Source organism: Haliotis rufescens, unplaced genomic scaffold (assembly GCF_023055435.1).
Source record: "Haliotis rufescens isolate VD_foot unplaced genomic scaffold, xgHalRufe1.0.p SCAF_12, whole genome shotgun sequence".
Lineage (NCBI taxonomy): Eukaryota > Metazoa > Mollusca > Gastropoda > Lepetellida > Haliotidae > Haliotis > Haliotis rufescens.
In genome coordinates this window covers 13,778,558-13,798,313 of record NW_025963802.1, presented here as the reverse complement: position 1 = coordinate 13,798,313, position 19,756 = coordinate 13,778,558, and the positions used below count along the sequence as shown (strand labels likewise).

Sequence of the window (19,756 nt, the reverse complement as noted above, 5' to 3'; positions counted from 1 at the left end):
TTCTGTATCTCCAGGGGGCACGGGTGGCCCAGTCGTCCAAGGCGCCGCGATTCGTTGTACAGAGTTGCGTCCCTATGATTGTGAGATCACGGTTCGGCCGGATTATGTTTCTAGGTTAGTCAGCACCATACCCGTGCTTGTGGGTTTCACCGAAGTGGTAAGAGACCTGCATCACTTGGGACCTTCCTCCCACATAAGTGAGTTAGTGAGTATGGTTTTTCGCCGCTTTTATCAATATTCCAGCAATATCACGGCGGGGGACACCAGAAATGGGCTTCACACATTGTACCCATGTCGGGAATCGAACCCGGGTCTTCGGCGTGACGAGCGAACGCTTTAACCTCTAGGCTACCCGACCGCCCCCCTCCCACATGAAGCTGACATGCCGTGATATTACTGTTAAAAGCGGCGTTAAACCCAACTCAATCACTCACTGTATCTCCAAAACATGTGAATATATTAAAGATGAATGTTTATATGTGAACAATTTGCCACTATATGAAGAAACTACCTCTAAGAACTTGCCTAGTATCGATCTGAATTTTAATAGTGTTGGTCTAAGGAATTCCGTTTACTTCCAGACATCCGTATCGAGTGTACTGTCGCTGAGACTGAATTGTAAATGAAGTATCCGGAGGATCTGAAACCTCTGTGAAGGACCGACATTCCGTTCCAGATATCCACGTAGCAACACGTCATATTTCATTCAAGCTTCCGCTACCAGCACACAATATAACGCGTCCCGGATTCACACGATTCACCACTCCCCATTCACTCCACAGCTGACGACGCGGGTGAAGCACCTCAGTATGATAATTGATTCGGATGTACTCTTGTAAAGTGAGGTGTGGTTGAAAGTTGGGCGTGTACAAGTTACCCTAGCTCTTGTTGTCACTCACTTGCCGCTTCGTTCCGCCACGTGGGGATTCCGCGGTGACCTACGATTGTCACTGATGGGGGAAACGGGGTACAAATAAGTCACAGACCCTTGAGTATAAATATTTAATAAACTAATCACCTCATTCCATTCCACCCCTTATCCATAGGATGAGTATCCTATACTCATCCAATTCTCGGGTTTATCACCCTATACTCATCCCATTCTCGGGTTTATCCCCCTATACTCATCCCATTCCCAGCTCTAGCAGCCTATACTCATCCCCTTCCCAGCTCCAGCAGCCTATACTCATCCCCTTCTCAGCTCTAGCGGCCTATACTCATCCCATTCTCAGTTCTAGCAGCCTATACTCATCCCATTCTCAGTTCTAGCAGCCTATACTCATCCCATTCTCAGTTCTCAAAGTAAGAGACATGAGGGTTCTTATAATTAATTATATTTTACCTGATACATAATTGAATTTCCGCGAATATATTATAGTCCAATTTACTGACAGTCAATCAATTCGAAATGTTACAATGCAAATATTTATTTTATTGGTCGGTCGGTAAATTTACTTTAGATTTTTTTCTGTTTCTTTTCCATTTATTTTGAGGTGAGGGACATACTTTCAAAATATACTGCTATTTTAGCTAATAGTGAAGAAGGAATCATAAGGAATACTAACATTGTTCTCACTTATTCAACACTGACTACTATTGTTACCACTCATTCAACACTGTCGACAAAAGGTGTTCCCCCACATACTGGCTGTGTCAGGTACTTTACACACTTCCTTGTCTTGATGAGGCTGACAGTTTAACTCCAGTCTTTTATTTTACTGACAAGTCGCAGAATTGTCCCCAACGAGTGATTAGGTAATTAATGTTTTGACAAGTTAGTCCGTGTTGCTGTGAACATAACTATAACATCTTGATGTGTATTCGCAACCTTTTAAATCGAAAGACGGATGTATCGGATTCTGACACATTCAACATTAGAAAAAAATTCTGATAATGAGATGATGATTTTCAAGGCTACTGTTTCAGAATAAAATTCTGTCTGGTACCTGCCGACGTCCGCCTTATTACAGATGAACTCCCAGGAACATCCAATCATTGCTATATATCCGCAACACATATTAACTACCACTAGCACACAAACACGTATATGCGCACACATAATAACTACCACTAGCACACATGTATATGCCCACATATTTTAACTACCACTTGCACACAACATGTATATGCGCACAGATATTAACTACCACTAGCACACAAACACGTATATGCGCACAGATATTAACTACCACTAGCACACAAACACGTATATGCGCACAGATATTAACTACCACTAGCACACAAACACGTATATGCGCACACATAACAACTACCACTAGTACACAACATGTATATGCGCACACATATTAACTACCACTAGCACAAAACATGTATATGCGCACACATAATAACTACCACTAGTACACAACATGTATATGCGCACACATATTAACTACCACTAGCACACAACATGTGTATGCGCACACATATTAACTACCACTAGCACACAACATGTAAATGCGCAACACATCTTAACTACCACTCGCACACAAACATGTATATGCGCACACATATTAACTACCACTAGCACACAACATGTAAATGCGCAACACATCTTAACTACCACTCGCACACAAACATGTATATGCGCACACATAATAACTGCCACTAGCACACAACATGTAAATGCGCAACACATCTTAACTACCACTTGCACACAAACATGTATATGCGCACACATAATAACTGCCACTAGCACACAACATGTAAATGCGCAACACATCTTAACTACCACTAGCACACAAACATGTATATGCGCACACATATTAACTACCACTAGCACACAACATGTATATGCGCACACATATTAACTGCCACTCGCACACAAACATGTATATGCGCAACACATATTAACTACCACTAGCACACAACATGTATATGCGCACACATATTAACTGCCACTCGCACACAAACATGTATATGCGCAACACATATTAACTACCACTTACACACAACATGTAAATGCGCAACACATCTTAACTACCACTTGCACACAACATGTATATGCGCATACATCTTAACTACCACTTGCACACAACATGTATATGCGCACACATATTAACTACCACTAGCACACAACATGTATATGCGCACACATATTAACTACCACTTGCACACAACATGTATATGCGCACACATAATTACTACTACTAGCACACAACATGTATATGCGCACATATAATTACTACCACTAGCACACAAACACGTATATGCGCACACATATTAACTACCCCTTGCACACAACATGTATCAACATACATTAATTTTCGTAGTAAAAGAAACATAATAATAAAACACAAAACGTACGCATACACGCATTATCCATATTATAAGGCGACTATGCTTGTCGTAAAGGGCGACTAACGGGATCGGATGGTCAGGCTCGCTGACTTGGTTGATTCATGTCATCGAATCCCATTTGCGTGGATCGATGCTCATGATGTCAGTCACTGGATTGTATTGTCCAGACTAGATTATTTACAGACAGCCGTCATATAGCTGGAATATTGCTGATTGCGGCGTTAAAAAAACAAACAAACAAAACTTCCAAATACACTTCACATATTCACTGTATCAACAAGTTACACACAACCGATAAATTACTGCAGCAACGGGCAAGTACATAACACATTGGGTTGATGTACCCTCTGTGTTGGTATATGTTCCACGACCCCGAGGGCTTTATACTTAATGCATGCTTTGGTCAGAACAGGTACGAATGCCACAGTTAGGCATCTATCCACATAGCAGACGACACAGAACAAACGCATAGTTATGCCCTCTAGATCTATTACATTCAGAAAATATCGTAAATATCCGGAGAATGTTCATTCGCCCCCTGTGATAGTGAAAAGATATTCAAGCAACAACATATTTATATAAAGATTAAAATGAATGTAATTAAATTTAACTTTTTAGTAGTCACATCATGAGAAAAGTTCCTGTCAATATTTGATCAAACAAAACAACATTTTGTTTCTTACATTTGTTCATATCATTATATATAACTGCCTATCTAACCTGAGAAATAATTCTTAATAATAATTGTTTGGCGGTGATGCGGTTTCTAATAGTTGATCCCACTGTGCTGTGTAGTAATTTGAAATCTCTGGCTGACCAATCGAATCAGTGTTTGCCAAACACCACGGTTACAAATGACGGTGATATCCGGGTTATGTTCATGGGATACTGAAACAGGACAAAGACATCCCAACAGAGAAGAACACAATCCATAGAAATCCATTTGAAACCATTCAGTGATGAATCAGATTCTGGTACTCTCCAAGCCAATCCTTTCTCCTTGTGAGAATAAGGTACGAGGTACACGCCCAGGGAATATATGGTTACATTGTAAAACACGTCAATAAATGTGATTTTTTCGAGAAGTGTCAAGCCTATTACATCAACCGAAGTGTTGTAGTTGCCTATGCGCATGGTTATAAAAGCAATTATGAAACTTCATGTGGAGACAACACACCCAATCTATGACTGTGTGTAATTTTATTGCAGCTATTAATGATAAGCACCATGCCGATGTTACACTACACAGCACTCACCCATACTGCAAGGGGTGGGTGGGGTTTAGTTTACGTTGAATGTGCAGTATGACAGCGATTGCCTTCAGGCTATAACAGAGAATTAATATAGGAGAAAAAGGGATACGACTGGCCCAGTTGCCGAGGCCGCCATAGTTTGTATAGAGTTGCCTCCCTTAGTCTTGCCAGAATCCGCTGACAAAAGACTCCAAGATTATATCCTGTGCTTCTGGGTTTCGCAAATGTTGTAAACACGTTATTGTATCAACTCACTGAAAAGGAAATGGAGCTAATCTTGTTACCATGAGATTCATTTTACGTATCTCACACACTGACAGCAACTTTCTGAAAATACTAAATCATTATCATATTAATACTATATTGAAACCATTGAATATTATTAACTCTGAAAGATATATATACAGGACTGGTGTATTTGGATTTCTGTAAGTATCTCACCACATTGACTTTCAATTCTATATGTTCCATATACATAATAATGCTATTCCGTGCATACATTTTCACTACCTATTAAAGTTAATCACATTTTTTCAAAGTAGTCTGTCTAAACGTTGAATGCCAAATAGGCGGTTACGTTGTTGGCGTAAATGTGTGTTTTGAGTGGGTTGGTTGGAAAAACCGAACCCATGATTTAGTGGTATATACCACAAACATTAATGTGTCAATGTTATATCCTTATGAATCTCATTTATGCCTCAATGCATTGGGGATAGGCTGGCCGTGCGGAACGAAGCACCTTTGTGGGACGTACAGAATCACTTCCAACGTCACGGATGTACTGACTACGTCAACCGTCGCCTCAGCGTGATTAGTAGCACAATTCTTCTTATCTCTTCCTCCCATATTAGTGAGGGTGTGAAATTGGTTGAACGCTTTGAACAGTATTCCAGTTATATCACGACGTGTCGGCTTGATGTAAGTGGAAAGCACGAAGTGATGCAGGTCTTAGACGTTTACCACTTTGGTGAAACCCAAGAGCACGGGTATGGTGCTGACAAACCTCGAAACAGTGAGGATATCTTTAAAGATGTTTTCCATTACTTGATTATAATAATATAAAAGAGACGCAACACATTCCATAATCATACAAAATATCTGCTAAAAGCAGAGTCCATTGAACGATTCCGACTACGTCAGAAGCATCTATTTATGTTGCACTATCAAATAGTCATGATGCCAGGTCTTCGCGAAAAAAATGCATGATACATAAGTAATGTTATCTTTATCAATTTGAATATATGTAGCTGAATAGTTATATACTTTACCTTTTATACCTACATCGGATCATAAATCATTTGAGGTGAATCTAAATATGTAAACAGCTGATGAGGAACTTTCTCTCATGTTTGCCTGATTACTCCCTCTATTTGACATCACCAAATTTCTATCATGTTTGTGGTGGTGTGCGGCCCAGTGTCTAGATTTTTAAGCAGTGGAATGCACAAGTACCGCATGGTATGACAATAGTATGTGGCCCAGTGTCTAGACGTATACAGCAGTACAATGGACAAAAACCTAGTGGTATGACAATGGTATGTGGCCAAGTGGCCAGACGTTTATAGCAGTATAATGGACAAAAACCTATTGGTATGACAATGGTATGTGGCCCAGTGTGTAGACGTGTACAGCAGTACAATGGACAAGCACGTTGTGGTATGACAATGGTATGTGACCAAGTGCCCAGACGTTTACAGCAGTACAATGGACAAGCACCTAGTGGTCTGACAATGGTATGTGGCCCAGTTTCTAGACGTTTACAGCAGTACAATGGACAAGCACCTTGTGGTATGACAATGGTATGTGGCCCAGTGTCTAGACGTGTACAGCAGTACAATGGACAAGCACCTTGTGGTATGACAATGGTATGTGGCCCAGTGTGTAGACGTGTACAGCAGTACAATGGACAAGCACCTTGTGGTATGACAATGGTATGTGGCCCAGTGTCCAGACGTGTACAGCAGTACAATGGACAAGCACCTTGTGGTATGACAATGGTATGTGGCCAAGTTTCTAGACGTGTACAGCAGTACAATGGACAAGCACCTTGTGGTATGACAATGGTATGTGGCCCAGTGTCCAGACGTGTACAGCAGTACAATGGACAAGCACCTTGTGGTATGACAATGGTATGTGGACCAGTGTCCAGACGTGTACAGCAGTACAATGGACAAGCACCTTGTGGTTATACAATGGTATGTGGCCAAGTGTCCAGACGTTTACACCAGTACAATGGACAAGCACCTTGTGGTATGACAATGGTATGTGGCACAGTGACAGGGCGTTTACAGCAGTACAATGAACAAGCACCTTGTGGTATGACAATGGTATGTGGCACACCCGGATTCTATTCGTCACATGGATAGCGAATGTGTATTGCTGAAACAATGCTAACGGCTTAATTCCATATTCACTCACTCAGAAGTGCAATGTACAAGTACCACCTGGTATGACAATGGTATGTGTCTAGACTTCTGCTCATTTATCTTTTTTGCGAATTTCGCCCCAGGGTCGGTGACAGTTGGTGATAAGTAGTTTCGAAATAAATGTCATTTTAAATGCTGCAACTGATAAATGAGTTCTACTTCTGCATATAGTTCTTGAGGGAATCACAGCTTTTCCGCTCGAATAATTATTGATGTTTTTGACGATGTTTGAAACGCTTTGTTTTTCAACTGTTAAACATAGAGGAATGTTCATGAGTGTCAGTGAGCACAGGATAGTGGATAGAACAAAAGCGTGTTCTTAAGTGTGAGTTTTAATGTAGATATGTGGTGATATTTAATACATACCTACACGTTTTGGTGGAATGTGTAAAATAATACTCGCTGACTATTGGAATAGCATATTGAACTTAGTTCCCCAATGATAATGAAATATTACTTGGTATATATCTCACCTAATCGACTGACATAACGCTACAATTGGAATGCACACACACCATTGATACCTACCTCTAACATGAAAACTACACTACAATCGTTTTATTGTTATATGTCTAACATTTTATTTTAAATATCTGCCGGAAGCAGAGTCGATTGTACTATTCCGACTATATCATAAGCATGGGTTCGCGAAAAGGTGAGCATATCCTGCCCAACCGGTGGCACCGTCACAAACACATGCAAAGGCAAGTCAATTGTCCGTCCGAAAAACACGGGAACACATGGTACAAAATAGGGACATACACGTTACCAACATTTTACACCACTATATGCAATAAGTTCTGACTAGAAATACAATATGAAACTTCCTACCTAAATCTCTATTTATGACAAAGACCAACTTTGTTTCCTATACGAAACAAAAATATATTATTATTTCAAATACCTCAAAACCCCTCCTTAGTGACTCAAAACACATCTTACAATCGTTTCCCTGTTTTTTCTTTTTCAAATACGTTGATTTCCATCCAGTGTTATGAGTCAACAAGTACAAGACATTCACCTGCTGTAGCATTTGTGTTTTCATCAACTTCTTAAAGCAATATGTACTGCTTGCATCCTTCAAATCCTTAGATTTGTTTTGTTTCAAGTAAAAACCGAAGTGTTTTATTCGCTAATGCCTATCATTCATCATCAACAAGAGAGCCATGCCCCTATAAACCTACGTCTCAGGTTGTCGTGTTTCATGAAGCGTGTTATAATGTCAGCTGTATGTCTGTGTTTCTTATTCAGTGGGTACTTCCTCGTGTACACGGAAGTAAGAATTGTTCAAGGAGACATATATTATCTTTCAAATTGGGCGTAGTGGCGGGAAATATGTGTATTATGTTGGAGGTATGTGTAGGTACATGTAGGAGAAGATAAAGTAAATTAGTGTTACTTAGCATAATGTATATCAGAAGTAAGAAAGAGATATAAGAAGACATTTATTTTTGTGTCGCATTCACAGCCCGTGACGGACAGTTGTGTGACAGTCACGGGATGCGTGGTGCAAACATGTCACAGGAATGCATGACAGCAGTGTTAACATGACAGAATTCACTCACACCATGATGAAACAGTTCATCAAGGAATAAATGCTGATAAATATGACGTGTTAAAACATGGAAAGTATGTGAACAGACAGACAGACAGAATGACAGGAAGACAGAGAGCCAGACAGAATGACAGGAAGACAGACAGACAGAATGACAGGAAGACAGGAAGACAGACACAGACAGAATGAAAGGAAGACAGACAGACAGAATGATAGGATGACAGACAGAATGACGGGAGGACAGACAGATAAAATGACAGGAAGACAGACAGACAGACAGAATTATTGGAAGACAGAAAGACCGAATGACAGAAAGACAGACAGACAGACCGAATGACAGGTAGACAGACAGAATGATAGGAAGACAGACAGACTGAATGACAGGAAGACAGACAGACAAACCGAATGAAAGGAAGACAGTCAGAATGATAGGAAGACAGACATAATGATGGGAAGACAGACAGACAGAATGACAGGAAGACAGACAGACAGAATGACAGGAAGACAGACAGAATGACAGGAAGACAGACAGACAGAATGACAGGAAGACAGACAGACAGAATGACAGGAAGACAGACAGAATGACAGGAAGACAGACACAGACAGAATGACAGGAAGACAGACAGACAGAATGACAGGAAGACAGACAGACAGAATGACAGGAAGACAGACAGAATGACAGGGAGACAGACAGACAGAATGACAGGAAGACAGACACACAGACAGAATGACGGGAAGACAGTCAGAATAATAGGAAGACAGACAGAATGACAGGAAGACAGACACAGACAGAATGACAGGAAGACAGACAGACAGAATGACAGGAAGACAGACAGTCAGAATGACAGGAAGACAGACAGAATGACAGGAAGACAGACAGACAGAATGACAGGAAGACAGACAGAATGACAGGAAGACAGACAGACAGAATGACAGGAAGACAGACAGTCAGAATGACAGGAAGACAGACAGAATGACAGGAAGACAGACAGACAGAATGACAGGAAGACAGACAGAATGACAGGAAGACAGACAGACAGAATGACAGGAAGACAGACAGAATGACAGGGAGACAGACAGACAGAATGACAGGAAGACAGACACACAGACAGAATGACAGGAAGACAGTCAGAATAATAGGAAGACAGACAGAATGACAGGAAGACAGACACAGACAGAATGACAGGAAGACAGACAGACAGAATGACAGGAAGACAGACAGTCAGAATGACAGGAAGACAGACAGTCAGAATGACAGGAAGACAGACACAGACAGAATGACAGGAAGACAGACAGACAGAATGACAGGAAGACAGACAGACAGAATGACAGGAAGACAGACAGAATGACAGGAAGACAGACAGAATGACAGGAAGACAGACAGACAGAATGACAGGAAGACAAACAGAATGACATGAAGACAGACACAGACAGAATGACAGGAAGACAGACAGAATGACAGGGAGACAGACAGACAGAATGACAGGTGCGCAGTGTAAACAAGAGCAATACAAACATATACATTTTTATGTGATACGTTTTAACTATTTTAATCCAACAGTAAATTCTGTATATAAAGAAGTAGTTTATAGCGCATATTCGGAAATATAACTAAAGTCTAGAGTGATGTGATCATTTCTGTTGTTCAAGGCCCACTTCCACAAATCTGTCTTAGCGCTCAGACAAGTTTGACCCCTATAGTTTAACACAGACCTAGACTTATCTTTTGGGAGAACACCTGGTATCTTCACTGATTTTCTGTGAACCATTCATCAAATTATCCCCACTATTTTGCCTCATACGCCCCATAGAATCTGTTATTGGACAATCGAGACTGGTTATAATCTAGCTTTGACGTTTTATGTTGCAATACTTGTATTGCGTGAATGCTTTGTGCAGTTTAGCCCAGGTCAATAACGAACTTGTGATATAACGAACTGATTTTGCTCTTTTAGTACGTTATAACCGGAGCTAATTGTAATCACACATACATAAAAGACACTAATGTCATAACACCATAGTCACCGAACTTAACCTTATGTGGAAGACCGGAAGCGGTTTTATATTATGAGCATATTATGGCGGTAACATTGCTTAAAGCGGCGTAAACCCCAACACACTCCCTCACTCTAGACGTAAATGACAACAGTTTTGTGAGTGGATGATTTAGATTTGCAAATAGGCAATTTGTGACATATTTTCACAACGACACGATCTGTATCAGCATGTATATTGGTCTCGCATCAGATTCCAATCGGAGTCCCGACTCGGCTTTGGACGTCGTGCATATCGTACCCTTGTTTCACTGAGGTCAGTTGACCTCATTTAATTGATACATCTGGGTCACATGATCTATGTAGTAGATGTCTTGTCCCTACTCTATGCCCTGGGGCAATTGGTGTCCATCCAGGCTGGATCTGTTTGTCACACCTTTAAATGCTGTATATTATCTGATAAAGGTGTCTCACAATGTGACCAAAGGTGCACATTTTCGATATTTGTTTATCCTCTTTTGCTAGCATCTATTTAGGCATCATCGGTAAGTCATCCCCCACCCTCCCCCAAATGTCCTCCATTGTTACATAATTTAATATATATATACGTCTCACTTAGTATCCATCAAGTATTAAGGAAAACGTCACAGCGGATGAAAAAATCTTCATAAAAAAATTAACAAAGCTGCTTCTTTAATTCTTATAGATTCACAATATTGCAGATATAACGGTATTAGAACGTGTACGTCATTTATATCAGGAATAAAATATGCGAATGATATAAGATGTTTCGATTTTTTTAAAATTGTTACTAAACCTTTACGCTTGTGCAATGACATAAGAAATATAACATCATCCTTTTCAAAAACTTATTAGTCATTGTCCTAAACGCGCTAGCCCCACTCAAATCACGACTTGGGTTGAAATATCTATGAGGCACGCAAACAGCCGACATGTTTTTAGCATGTGGAAACGATCCCCCGGCACAGTGTGAAGTAAACCGGTAATAAACTAGAGACAATAGACTGATGAGAGATTGACAGCTTTGACAGACCGTCAATCAGCTGTTTTTGTACGGAATGCCTCCTCACCTTGTCGGGGTCACGAAGTAATCTTACCCTCGTGTTTGGGCTTTTGGAATTAATCGAATTAATCGTCTCAACAAACAAGCTGCAACAAACACTCCGTGTTCGGATGAGCTGAATGTTCTTTGTATGTGTAACATGTATGTATTCCGTGTATTAAAAGTCACAGATGAATGTGCCTAATCGGGCTTTCTGCAAGCGGATTTGGAAATCTTTGTCATGGTACATGCCAACTTATGTATGTCCTCTTCAAGGTAAGACCACTTAATTACTTCAACCGCCATAATTTCTGTTTCAAGGATATATTTTTTTCATGAAGTAAATATTGTACATTAAGATATTTGTGAAATTTAAGTGTCACCATGACATTAGTCCATCTGTCCATGTACCAGAACAAAACATAGTTAGAGTTTAGTTTTGTTTGTCAGTTTTGTCACTTTTATCGACACAAACCAGATTTATTTGTCTGCTGGGGGTCATTTTGGCTGTCACTAACTTGGCACCATTTAAGTATAAATGTTCAACAGACGAACTGTGTTTCCAACTACAATTCTAAATGGCATTGTGTAATCATGTCTTTCGGCCATGGGAGCCGTGCCAATTTACACTTGTCAGAGGGGTACTCAAAGTACGTGATCTAGACTACCGGTTGTCGTACTTTCATTTTTGTGGAAGCCTCGGTGGCTGAGTGGGTTAGATCGCTGACTTTGTGTGCTGGCGATTAGGTGCCTCACTCTGGCAAGTGTGGGTTCAACCCAAAAAAGGTACGAGAATCTGTACTTTACTAAGAAAGTGTTATCCCAAATATAACATTTGTTAAACTGTGTTTGTTTACAAAAGTGAAACTGTTTGGGTCAATGCAGTAAAACTGTCCATGGAGGTGTCCCACGATAAACTCTCCCATCATGAAACTCCTCGAACGGTCAAGCTAACTCACTGTGTTTCTTTTCCAAAACAAATATTCATTAACTAACTTCATTAAAACATGTTCGGTAAATTTGGAGGACATATTTTTGGCCAATAGGTCTACATTCAGTATTTTTTTCATCAAGAAATTGTGAAACTTGTCCTATAGTTACAACAGATCCTGAATTCATATCTAACCTTAATATGGCTAAAACGTAATCCAGTTGTGTAAACCAACATTTCAGTTATACCATTCATCTAATAGCCTAACGAGTAGTCGACCTTCCAGGATGTTCAGAGAAGAATAATGGATTTTGATTGTTGTCTTGAGCTGTATCATAGCTGTAACAACAAAATGATAGACGTTGGCAGTCTTTCTAACTAACATCAATGTAGTGAGTGTGTTTCCTGCCTCCCAAAGACGCGGTCGCAGCCATGGTAATAAGAAACCATGGTAACAAGAAACCATGGTAATAAGAAAGGACGAAGGCCAAATGATACCATTGATTTGGAAGATGTGTTGCCCCATTGGGACTGTACAGAGTACAGAGTAAGAAGAAGACTATACTTTGCGTTGTTGAAAGAAATTAAACGACTCCAGCAACGTTTGCTGATAGATGGGTAAAAAAACATCAAAACTGTCCATGGGGATGTCCCACGAGAAACTCTCCGATCATGAAAGCTAACAGTGTTTGTTTACAACTAGGGGAGGTAACTCTAAATGATACATTCAGTGGTGCTTCGCCACGTTTACACTCGTCATTTTACGAGCGCCTCAGTCATTTGCTGCCTCTGATAATCACTACAAATAAACCCACAACAATCGCCACTGCCACAAAACCATGTGGATTCTCAAAGATTTAAAGGATTTGCTTGAATGTTTGCAATCACAGAAAAGACCAGAGTCAAAACATTTGATTTTTCATTTTCTAGCTAGAAAAACACAAGAGAACAACGAAAACGCCATGTCTGTTTCATATTTAGATCTATGCTTAAAGATTCAGTGGCAAAAAAACTCTCATCAAGACTGTATGACAAGACTTTTCAATAGTCAACTTTCCCTTCATGTCGAGCAATATACCAGCATGTCAAGCCTTTGGTGTCTTCATTTTTCAACCGTCGTCGACAATTGAGCATGATTTCAAAGAGCGTCATACGACACTTGCTCAAATTGTTTTTGCTCAGGGTTCGAACTTTCAAGGCCATAGTAAAGCTTCCAAAAGGCGTAAATACTTATGGTAGGAGGCATGCTTATGTGGAAGATCTCCCTTAGCAATTACCAGTACCTATATTTATTTCTACCGTATAGGTGAAACATTGACTTGCCCTTGCATGTGTTTGTGACAGGTGCCACGTGCACCAGGTGGTACCATCACTATTTAAAAGTAATTTATAATAACATTCTCGTAACAAAGTTGGATTCAAATGTTAATATGCTAGACATGCAATAATGTACTTTCAGTTTCACTGGATTGACTTGTAGAAGTGGCACAGCCTACTTGTGGGTTCACGACTCACATTCACGACAAAGTGTGAAAGTTCATTTGACCAATCTGACTACATGTGCTACTTTGAACAAAGAGAAATGTGGCGAGAGAACGCTGTGGCTGCAGAAGTAAAATTGGAATAAAGTAAAACAACACTTGAATATTGCGAAAGTGACAATTTGGCCAAATGTATCATTACGGACATTGTCATAATTTAACAAGGAAATGTAAAACACTAACAATGACACAATGATCTTCTGAAATAAGAATGTGTGTGACAGTACCACACCAACACTGTATGCCCTTTACATCGCTTCAATGCAAGCACATATTGCTTCAAATATAACCTGGGGGGCACGATGGCCCAGTCGTCTAAGGCGCCGCGATTCGCTGTGCAGAGTTGCGTCCCTTGGGCCCCGTTCGCCGCAATTATGTTTCTAGGTTTGTCAGCACCATACCCGTGCTCGTGGGTTTCACCGAAGTGGTAAACGTCTGAGACCTGCATCACTTCGGGCTTTCCTCCCACATTAAGCTGACACGCCGTGATATAACTGGAATACTGTTAAAAGCGGCGTTAAACCCAACTCACTCACTCACTCACTCCATTATGAAAATGATTAGAGGAGGTTGGTGCTTTCAAACTGACACTGTCATCTTAACCAAAACTGGGCAATAAAGACAAAGGACGAATTATTAGCAATACTTATCTTCAAATCCACATTATGCAGTTTCTATCCTCTTCATCATTAGTTATTAAAATTGAAGTTATTTTTCTATAAAAACCACTGAACTATCTAAGATGGATATACTAGTTCAAGGCTATTATAATCCACGTTGTTCTACATGTGCCCGTGAATACTACTTGAAGCAAACCTCCAACCACTGAAGTTTATATTACTGTATATATTATTGTATGCAATTCCTATAATGAATAGAAACGTATTCAATGTAAACCTACACGGAATCGTTCCAAAATTATGTTATTTATAGATTACCTGTATATATCTTACAGACTTAAATATTTAATCTAACGTAATTCAAGTGGGTTGTGGTAGATGAATAACCGAATAATTGATAAGCCATACTGCACTTTATAGTATCATACGCTGAAATATTTCAAATGGTTTTTTTGGCAGTGAGTGAGAATGGTTTTACGCCGCTTTTAGCAATATTCCAGCAATATCACGGCGGGGGACACCAGAATTGGGCTTCACACATTGTACCCATGTCGGGAATCGAACCCGGGTCTTTGGCGTGACGAGCGAACGCTTTAACCACTAAGCTACCCGACCGCCCAAAATGTTTTTGGTAAAAGTAACCTAAGCTAGATGGACGTTTGTCTGACACAGTGGACAACGCTGCGTTGTCCATTCGTGACGTGTCACGTGATCTGTAGCCATGACATCATAACACAAAGTACAGTACAGTGTAATATAATGTAATTGTGTCTTTTTACATCCACATAGTAGCAGCAGTAGCGTCTAGAACTATTTTAACGTTTTAAGATTGCAATCACGACATAACACGGTTACATAAATTACCCCAAACGTTTGAAAATAATAAGATATCTATTCAAAAATGAACTTGACCCGAAAGAACATTTCTAAACATGTATTGTTCACCTGTTGGAGTGTACCTCAAACAGGGAGCCTATAAAATGGGTGTTAACATGCCGAGACCGTTACTCCCTGGGGCAATGTCGACACCATCCGACGGTGATTCATACCTTGGAAACTCCCTCCCTTTAATTCACAACACCAAAGCAGATCCTTTAGGATACTGTAAAACATTTGCTTCAACGATTGTTTAAATACCCTTAAGGATATCGTTAATTCAAAACGTCAACGTCAAGAATAGTAAGCACGTTCCTATCAAATACGCAATCTACAGTCGAACTGTCCTCGGCGATCAAATTATGATCTCTCATTTGAAAAGAGCCTAAATTGATTACAAAAATGTGATCATCTGTATGTCTGAATAGATGTCAAGTGTGTTACTGCACTTTATTGTTATCGGTCTACCGCCTCCGTGGTCTAGTTGTAGAGCTTCCGCCCGGAGAGTCCGGAGTTTGATCCCCGGCCGCGTCATACCAAAAGACGTTAAAAGATGGTACTTGTTGTTACCCTGTCTGGCGCTCGGCATTAAGGGGCTTAAACAAGGACTGGTCGGCTCGGGGTCAGTATACTGTGTCTGAGTGGGGTATTCATGTTAAACTGCGGCATGGTATCTCAGTGGGCTAGCACTATAAATCGGCATCAGTCCGGTCTAGTACAAGCAGCCACACACACACGTGCATGCACGTCGCTATATAAGTGCAATAATCTTGGACGCGACGTTAAACCCCATTTCACCTCACATGTTATCGGTCTAGTAGACATGTACATGTTGTTCTGTTCAGCATAAATATCAATTACTATAATTGATTCAGCGTTGAAGGGATAGCATAATGATTGGTAATCTCCTGCTCTGCATAAAAGCTTGATTCTATTGCCCACACTGTCCCTTCATATAAATATACGTCAACTCCAGACAGTAACCAGTCTCGATTATCTGCTGAAACAAATTCCACTGGTCGTGAAAGGCAAAATAGTGATACAAATTATATGAATGGATCACTGAAAAGCAGTTATGAGTGAGTGAGTGAGTGAGTGAGTTGGGTTTAACGCCGCTTTTAACGGTTATATCACGGCGTGTCAGCTTAATGTGGGTGAAAAGCCCGAAGTGATGCAGGTCTCAGACGCTTACTTCTACGGTGAAGCCCACGAGCACGGGTATGGTGCTGACAAATCTAGAAACATAATCGGGGCGAATCGGGATTCGAACCCACAATCATAGGTTTCTGGAGTGCCCAAGGGACGCAACTCTGCACAGCGAATCCCGTGCCCCCGAAAATCAGTTATGACACCAGGTGTTAGCGAAGGAGTAAGCATTTTTCAGCTCTATCAGTATCAACCATCACTCAAATAATTTGCATAAAAAATATGTGTTTGTTTGTAGCCTGCTACCAAGCATATGGCTGAAGGGTCGTTCAAATACATTTAAGGATACAGTGAAACATATAATTGAATGGTCGTTCAAATAAATTTTAAAATACTGTCAAACGTATTTTTGAATGGTCGTTCGAGTACCTTTTAGGACATACTCAGACATACTTGAATGTCCTTACAAATAGACTCTATCTAAACATCATTATGCTGTGAACGGCTCATCCGGAACCGCTGTCATTGATATATTACCTTTGGCAAAAGATAGCATGGGCCTATTAATGTTAATGTCCACAATAAAATCCGGAATCTGTCTGTTCATCATATGCTGACATGAACTCCATGTTTGAGTGCACATTCTATTCATGCTGTTTCACAGTACCTCGTGTGTCCACACCTGCCTGACAACGTAGACTACTTCGTCTGATATACATACTGCTACTACTACTGCTACTGCTGTTGTTGTTACTACTGCTACTACTACTACTGCTGTTGTTGTTGTTGCTGCTACTGCTACTTTTCTTCTACTACCACTGCTGCTGCTGCTGTTACTACTACTACTGCTGTTGTTGTTGCTGCTGCTACTACTACTTATACTACCACTGCTGCTGCTGCTGTTACTACTACTACTGCTGTTGTTGTTGCTGCTGCTACTACTACTTATACTACCACTGCTGCTGCTGCTGTTACTACTACTACTGCTGTTGTTGTTGCTGCTGCTACTACTACTTATACTACCACTGCTGCTGCATGCTGTTACTACTACTACTGCTGTTGTTGTTGCTGCTGCTACAACTACTTCTACTACCACTGCTGCTGCTGTTACTACTACTGCTACAACTGCTGTTGTTGTTACTACTTCTGCTGCTACTACTACTTCTACTACCACTGCTGCTGCTGCTGTTACTACTACTACTGCTGTTGTTGTTGCTGCTGCTACTACTACTTATACTACCACTGCTGCTGCTGTTACTACTACTGCTACAACTGCTGTTGTTGTTACTACTTCTGCTGCTACTACTACTTCTACTACCACTGCTGCTGCTGCTGTTACTACTACTACTGCTGTTGTTGTTGCTGCTGCTACTACTACTTCTACTACCACTGCTGCTGCTGTTACTACTACTGCTACAACTGCTGTTGTTGTTACTACTTCTGCTGCTACTACTTCTACTACCACTGCTGCTGCTGTTTCTACTACTGCTGCTGTTGTTGCTGCTGCTACTACTTCTGCTACCACTGCTGCTGCTGCTTTACTACTACTGCTACAACTGCTGTTGTTGTTACTACTTCTGCTGCTACTACTTCTACAACTGCTGTTGTTGTTAATACTATTGCTACTACTACTACTACTACTACTACTACTACTACTACTACTGCTGTTGTTGTTGTTGCTGCTACTACTACTTCTACTACCACTGCTGCTGCTGCTGTTACTACTACTGCTACAACTGCTGTTGTTGTTACTACTTCTGCTGCTACTACTTCTACAACTGCTGTTGTTGTTACTACTTCTGCTGCTACTACTGCTACAGCTGCTGTTACTACTACTAGTGCAGCTGTTGCTACTACGTCTACTACAACTACACTTACTGCTGTGGTTATTTAGTCTTTTCAAGAGCAAATACTGTCGCTTCTAGTGCTGTCGTCGTTACAGCCACAGACGCTACTCCGTATTGATACATATTATTGAATATGGATACAAATAAGATTGTTTCATGCAAACAATTATATGCATATGATTTGTTACTGTGTATTTACTTATAGTTGTTCGTAAGTATTAGGTTATTCAAACTTACGTCTGTGACAATGCAATCGGGTTAGCGTCTTTCAAATGCATGACACTACCGATGGCATCATACCTATCTTGCTGTTTTTTCTGGTATATGAGTCACATCATGAGACGATAATGTATTTACAGCTGCCTTTTTGGGATTAGGTTTGATCAAATAACATTTAATTAAGTAACATGTCAGCTATTGTTTTGTCTACAAGGGTCTCGTAAAGAGATACAGTAAACTACGGATATAACGAACTCAAAGGGACCACGAATTCTAAGTCGTTATAACCGTAGTTCGTTATAAGCATATATACAGCATAACTACAGCAAATAGTCGGGACAAAAAAGTAAGTTCGCTATATCCGTCAGTTCGTTATAAGCGTGTTCGTCACAAACGTAGTTTACTGTAGCTACATTCGGGACGTTCTCTGATCATCACAAATAACCATGGTATCATTCATCAGAACATGTACTTCATGAGAAAGAACCCGTAGGCATTGGAGTTGAGATCCTAACATTAAAAATGTAAAACATATTCCCAGGAATATTTCGTGCTTGAGAATCTCCACGTTTACAGTTTCCCATAGAAACATGTACAGTTTCATTAAATATAACGCGTCAACTTCAGGGAATCGTTAGTCTCAATTACCGATCGAAGCAGATTCCATTGGGCGCAAAAGGCAACATGGTGATGGGAACTATATGGAAATTATATAATAATAATAACTTATATTTGCAAAACAATATCTTCTTCTCGTGTCTTTATTTATAAGTATGGTGCATACTTGGTTATCAAGACATACCACTGACAATCACATCAATCAATAAAGTCCAATGTGAATCATATTATTTACCTTCAATGGGATTCCTGAATTTCCCTTCAGTAAGGAGACAATGGTAAAGGCTTCTGTCTGGTTTCTTGGTCACTCATTATCCAATTATGAACGCCGGTATCCACACAGTTGTATACACCAGAAGAGGCGCCA

The 19,756-nt window shown here is 40.3% G+C and overlaps 1 protein-coding gene across 1 annotated transcript in view; it reads right to left on the bottom strand.

Moving 5' to 3' along the window:
* LOC124142020 (glucans biosynthesis glucosyltransferase H-like) overlaps nt 1-19,756 on the bottom strand; it is a 40,331-nt gene extending 20,575 nt beyond the window's left edge. The window contains exon 1 of the mRNA XM_046510246.2: nt 19,625-19,756. The gene's annotated coding sequence lies outside the window, so the exon portion shown is untranslated. The remainder of the gene's footprint in view (nt 1-19,624) is intronic.